Consider the following 7062-nt stretch of genomic DNA (forward strand, 5'->3'; position numbering starts at 1 on the left):
GATATCTGATGCAGATCAAGATTTATTAAATTTGTCTAGATTTATAAAAATATATTAGCAACATTTATATATCTAAATAGGTTTATTATAAAAACAGATTTGAATATCTATCTAACGAGATAACTAATTATGTTCAGCAGGGAAGCTGGGAGGGTGGGATTAGTGCAAGTAAAGGTCCACATACACCATTTTTTCCAGCAACAAATTCAAGCCAGATCTGGTAAAAAACACAAATTAAAGCCAGTGCATTTCATTACATAGCACTATATATATGTCGTACGAACACTAGCTATAGCACGAGAACCAGGGCAGAGCCATGTACTCAACCGCACATGAATGTCTCGATCCGTCGTCCCCGTTCCTGAGGCACGTGCACGTTCGGGAGTTGCGCATAGGTTTTGTGGGCGGCTCGGCTCGGCTCCATCATCTGACCATGCGCGTTGCCATTATGACATGCAATGCGATCCACTGTTTCGGCAAAGCTTGCAGCCGGTCCGTATCATCGAGCTGATTAAACCAATCACGTTTTTATCGTCCCGATGTGACCAAGTTGGCATTCTTTAGTTGGACTCTACTAAGATCTCATCTGATCGATCCGTCGACATATAATGGGCATGGTAAACTTGACACTTAGGCCATTCTCAGTGGTTTGGTGACACAATTTTCAATGTTGCCACGTCAATCACTACCGGAATCGACCTCTTTGCCGAGTGCCTGAAGCACTCGACAAAACTTGAAAAACACTCGGCACATGCTTTGTCGAGTGTCGTACTCGGCAAAGAGGGCTCGACGAACAGTACATCGGTAAAGACTTCTTTGCCGAGTGTCTCCTAATACACTCGGCAAAGAAGTTACTATTTGCCGAGTGTCTGCCGGCCATCACTCGGCAAAGGATCCGTCAGCGGGTACCTTTGTCAGGTTCTTTGCCGAGTGCTGCGCGGGGCTCTCGGCAAAGTCTTCCTCTTTGCCGAGTGTCAGATCCACCACACTCGGCAAAGAACCTATACCGGTGTCCAGGTCTTGGTTCTTTGCCGAGTGCTATGACACTGACACTCGGCAAACCACCTCTTTGCCGAGTGTAACACTCGGCAAAGTGACTAGTACACACCTTTAAATTTGTTTTTCTATTCCATCCAAACAAACAAAAGATACATCACAAATATCACATATATACATCACAGATATCATCACAGACATAAATATCCAACACAAACATTAATATACAAGTTCTCAACACAAACAGTATCAACACAAGTTCAGAAGAATCAACACATAAGTCTCAAGCTCTAACATAAGTATTCAACATAAGTTTTATAGTCTGAACAATAAAAACATAACTCTCATCGAGGTGGGCGGTTGGACTGGTGCTGCGTTGGGCTGGACGGTTCTGAGGGTTGTTGGATGCCGCCCCAGAATGGCCCTGCACAGAGAAGAGATTGCATGTGTTATACCAGATGCATTACCAATATCTAACTACAATTTTGATACTCACAGGAGTATAGAACAGAGCAGGGTCCATTGTAGGGAACAATGTAGGTGGCGCAGCGAAACCCTGTGCGGCGCCAAGGCTCTGCATGTATTGAAACATCTCCGCCATCCTCTGCAGATCTGTCAGGCGTTCCCTCCTCTCTTCTAGCTAGTTCTGTAATATTCCAAACCAACGTTATAGTAACTCAAAGAGAAGGTATATAACTCAAGTAATGACAAGTTATAGAAGCACTAACCTCGAGTTGTTGTATGTGATGTTGTGAGCTGTCATGCCGAGGTCGTATGGCTGGATTCGAGCCCTGTTGGAACTTGCTCTCCGGTGCAAGTTGATCCAACGGGGGAGTGTAGCAACGCAAACAGGGTTTTTGCATGAGATGGCAATAGCTCTGTTAATCTAGCCTCTCAAGGGCACTGTGCGGGGGTATTTATAGGTATCTGAGTGCCCAGCGTCCAGTGTTAAGGACGCATGTGCCCTCAGGCACCTAGGTTATCCCCGGAATATTCCCATAAAGCAGGGTTACAGACCGTAATTACAGGGAGACCTTTACAAATTAGGCCCGTAATGCGCAGCGGCCACGCAGGGCCTGTTACAATGGGCCGGATCACACGTGGGCCTCCATGTTGGACGAGGTCGCAAGGTGAGACGACCTCGTCACAGGTCTTCGTCTGGCGACGTGTGGGACGAAGGGTGAGTCTGCCCGTCGTCTTGCCTCCGTTGGTGCAGCGAGGTCGGCGAAGGCATCGAGCGAAGGGTGGCGTCTTCGCCTTCGCCCCAACATTTGCCCTCCGAGGGACCAGTTCGACTAAGTCATCTGGTGCCGAAGACGTCGCTAGATGGTGGAGACGCTGCCCTCGCTCGAAGTGGTTCCGCGGTGGTTTTTGACATGACCGTTGATTGACGCCGTACTGTTGAATTGCGGGTTTCCCGAAGCGCCGCGCTCTGCGTATAAAAGGGGGCGGGGGGCAGCGCGTTTTGAATTTTATCTTTCCGCGCTCCGCGAAAACCCTAACCGCCTTTTCAAACCGCTCGCTACTCGTCTGCCCTCCTTGCTCTTGCTCGTCGGAGATCTGGCCCGTGTGAAGCAGACCGCCCGCCACCGCCGACGGTACGTAGCGATGTTGTCCTCTTCCTCTTCTGCTGCCGCTACACCGCCGGCCGGCGCGTCGTCCGAGGAGACGCTGAGCAATGTGGCGGCGGAGGAGTTGCGCGCCGGTGACACAGTGGAGTTCGGCGTGTCGCGGATGTCCTCGGTCCACGTGCAAGACATGCAACAACTTGGTTATTTCGGCGGCGGAGTGGCACGTGTCCCGGGGACGGAGGAGGTCCCCGAGCCAGAAGGCGAGTTGGTTGTGTTCGAGGCTTTTTTCGCTGCTGGCCTTCGTCTGCCCACGCATCGATTTGTGGGAGAAGTCCTGCGTAGGTTCAATGTCCAGGTCCACCAGCTGACGCCAAATGCTGTGGTGGCTCTGGCGAAATATGTCTGGGCAACGACTTCGTACGACAGGCAGCCCTCGGTCGAAGTCTTCGCGAAGTATTATTGTCTGCACTGGCAGAAAAGGAAAATCGGGAATAAGATTGCTCAATTTGGATCTTGCACGTTTACGCCGAAGACGGGCAAGACTTCGATGGAAGTCGTTGAGTTGGTTCCCTGTGCCCGCAATAAATGGGGCAACTGGTGGGAATTTTGGTTCTACGTTGCCGAAGGCACAGTCGAAGACCATCCGGGGCTCCTCGTGGCCAAGATGTGTTCGCATTATTACTCAGCATACCCGCAGTTTGAAGTAGCGGAGGAGGATGCAGACGAAGGGGCCCTGTGGTGCGCGGCTGGCCTGAGTAGCGGGCGCGATCTGGTTGAGGAGTTTGTCGCGTATGGGGTGTGGCCCTTGGCGCGTGGCTAGGCGCTGGGCGAAGTATGCCCTCGTCAGATGCCTTCCCGTGGCGGGATGCTGGTGCGAAGTCCCGCCTTCGCACTGGATTTGCATAGCCAAGATCCCGCCGCATTCGTGCGTGAGGCGGAGGATGGGGCGGTGCAGATTGTTGGTCGCTACGTGCCAAAGACGGAGGGCCAGCGTAGTTGGGATATACGTGGATCCAACGATCTCTTGAATAGGGTCTTCGAGTTGAACCGTCTGCCGTACAGCGGTTATCCCAGGCAAGACGATGTCGTCCGTCACGGGAAGAAACCGGCGGCTGAGACTGAAGACGACCCCGCGCCGGCGGCCGCCCCATCCACTAAGAAGAGGAAGCTAGGTACTGCGATGGGAGGACTGGGGGTCTCCGATAGTTTTGCTATGGAGTTGATGGGGACATGCACGGCCCCCGGGGGAAGGATGTCTTCGCCCGAGCTCCGGGAGTCTTCGGCGCGGATGCTGAAGGTTACCGGGGGTTGGTGGCCTAAGAACGTTCCTATCCCCCGCGCGGCCGGCGAAGACTTTTTTACATCTCGCATGGTTCGTGACTTGAGAGTGTTTCCTTATGGACGGAATATTGCTGCTGTTGTGTCGGCAGTGATGGACAAGGATCGTCAGGAAGCTGCGCAAAAGCGTCAGGCGGTCATCAGGCTGCCCGAGGCTAGGCCGAACAGGGCGCGGGGGACCGCGAAGGCTGCCGCCCCCGGCGGTAGCCAGCCGACGCTGGCGGCGAAGTCGGCCGCCCCTGGATCCAGCAAGGTGCCGGATGTCGTGAAGGCAGCCGGCGCCGGCGGAGCCAAGTCTGCCTCGGCCGGAGCCGCGAAGGCCCGAGAATTGCCTTCGCCGGGGAAGCGCGTTGCCGATTTCGGCACTGATATTAGTGTGGATGATTATCTCACTGGTAAGTCGTTGGCCCGATTTTTTTTTACTGTTGATACGTCGCAGGATCGGGCGAGGGGCAACTTGTTGTTGTTCCGCCTGCGGTGGCGACCACGGTGTCTGCCATAGTGCCTGGGGCGAAGGGTAGCGCTCTCAGCGCTGGCGGTGAGATTTCGGCGCTCACCGCCGTCAAGGACGAAGCGGGCACTGTGTCCCGCCGGCTGAGGGAGGCGTCGCAGCGGCTAAGTTACGTAAGTTGGGCTAGACTTCGGTTTGTACCGCTTTCGTTGGGATTGTGGTCTTATGTTTGTCTTTTAGGCGGCTGACTTCGCTGACCGCGTGGCGTCGGGGGCCCTTACGACAGTTGTGTCTGCCGAAGTCGAGAGACTTCGGGCGCAGCATGCTGACGCCGTCCGGGAAAAGTCGACCGCCGATAGCAAGTGTCGCAAGCTGACGGAGAAGGTGGCCGCGCTGGAGGGCGAGAGGACTGACCTCCGGCGCCAGCTGGCGGAGGAGAGGAGGGAGGCTAATCAGGCCCTCGCCAAGGCGCAGTCGGCGCAGGCGGAGGCCAATCTGGTGCGGGTGGAGGGTAGTCTCGCCAGCCAGCGCGCCGAGGAATGGGAGACGCGGTTCAACGCTCTGCAGGCCCGCATGGAGAGGACCGAGGCTTCGACGCGCTCGGAAGTTGAGCGGACGCGCAAACAGCTCATGGACTCATACCGCGAGCTGGGCGCGCGGACCGCTGACTTCGAAGTGCCCGACCGAGAGTCAGGCCTTCGCTGCCTCGAGTGGCTACAAGAGGAGTTGTTGGCGCTCCCGACCATTGTGGAGGGATTTATGTCCTTTGCCTCCCTGGTCACCTGTGAAGGAGCGATGAACGCGCTGTCCCGCGAAGGGTGCCGTCACTATGAGGTCCTCGACCGATCTGATGAGGATTTCGAGCGCGAGATTTACAAGGTCGAGGACCCTGTGGTGAAGGAATCCGCGGGAGCCCTCTTTGACCGGATGTGGGGCCCCCACGGTCGAGAGGTGGTCAGGGAGCGGTCCGACCGGGCGAGGGATCAGGTAATGTTTATCTTTTGTTTAGTGTTGTTGAATGTGGGTCATACGTGGGCTTGCTGAATCGGTGTGCTATGTTTCAGGCGGCGCTTGACGAGAAAGTGGAGGACTTCGGAGCTTTGAACAGCGCGCGACCTGAAGCGGAGTCGAACCCGGTGGCGGCCGGGGCCGAGGTTGCCCCAGCGCCGGCCCCGGAAAACGTCGAAGGCTCCCTCGCTGCCCCTGCGGCTACTGTGTCCGGTGGTGGCTCGTCGCCAACCGCTGTGTCAAGGGCTGAGGATCCCCCGAAGACGGCGACGGAGCCGGCAGCGGAGGATCCCACGGCGGCTGGGTCTTCGCAGGTGGCTTGGTGGGTGTGGGTAGTTAGGGAATTTTGTATATGTTGCTGAACCTTGGTTGCTGCACAGGTTCAAGATTTTGGGCCTGCGCACGCAACCGCTACTGCTAATTTTTTGGCGGCTTCGACCGTGGATGCTGGGAATGAATTGGATGAGTCTGCTTCTAAGTTTTCTGATTTTGGTGACTCTGGGAGTTCGGTTGAGTGGACGGAAGAGTCGTCGGATGAGGACTTGGATTACTTTGCGGCCTTGGATGTGGTAGCGGCGGAGGCTTCGCCGCGTGCTGCGGATGCTGAAGTTGTGCCTGGTCCGAGCGCAGGGCGTAGGCGGCGAAGGGCGGTTGCGAAGCGTAGAGTGAGCGAGGTGGATGGCGGTCGGCTTCGTGTGGGCAGGGCTGGCAAGCAGGAATTGTTGTCCTCGCCGGCCGTTGCGAGCGTAGGTGAGGGGGAGTTGCGAAGTCTTTTTGAGGGTGAGGAGCTTAGGATAATGCTATTTAACTATAGGGAGATGGGAATCATTCCGAAGGTTGAACCGATGTAAGGTGTGATGCCCTCGCCGTACATATGTTACTATAATTTGTATGATGAGGCTGTGCGCCTGCGCGTATCCGGCTATGCTTATAAAGGCGTTGCGCGCTTGGTCTAGTACGTTTATTATGTCGGTCCGGCGCGCCTGTAGTCAGTCTTTGCGCGGACAGTTTGGTGTAGGGTTTAGCACGGGTAGTCTTTTGAAGAAGACTTCGATTTTTCGCACTTGTTGTGCTAGTCCGGCTGCACCCTTAGGCGACTTTTGCACGGATAGTCTTTTTGAGGAAGACTTCGATTTTTCGCACTTGTTGTGCTAGTCCGGCTGCACCCTTAGGCGACTTTTGCACGGATAATCTTTTGAAGAAGACTTCGATTTTGCGCACTTGTTGTGCTAGTCCGGCTGCACCCTTAGGCGACTTTTGCACGGATAATCTTTTGAAGAATACTTCGATTTTGCGCACTTGTTGTGCTAGTCCGGCTACACCCTTAGGCGAATTTTGCACGGATAATCTTTTGAAGAAGACTTTGATTTTGCGCACTTGTTGTGCTAGTCCGGCTGCACCCTTAGGCGACTTTTGCACGGATAGTCTCTGTGAGGAAGACTTCGATTTTTCGCACTTGTTGTGCTAGTCCGGCTGCACCCTTAGGCGACTTTTTGCGCGGAGTGTCGCACGCGAGGGTGGCTAGCGCTGCCCCTCGCGGTGACTTTGTATTCGTCGAATGTCGAAGACCGTCGATGTGGTCTTCTTTCGACGTAGATTTTTGCGGGGGATTTTTCGCTTGTATATTACATGGCTCCGCCTCATTAAAAACCTCACCCCCCGGGAGGAAAAGAGTGCGGGCCAGAATAAAATTGTTGT

This window comes from Zea mays, chromosome 4, assembly GCF_902167145.1.
Source record: "Zea mays cultivar B73 chromosome 4, Zm-B73-REFERENCE-NAM-5.0, whole genome shotgun sequence".
NCBI classification, from domain to species: Eukaryota; Viridiplantae; Streptophyta; class Magnoliopsida; order Poales; family Poaceae; genus Zea; species Zea mays.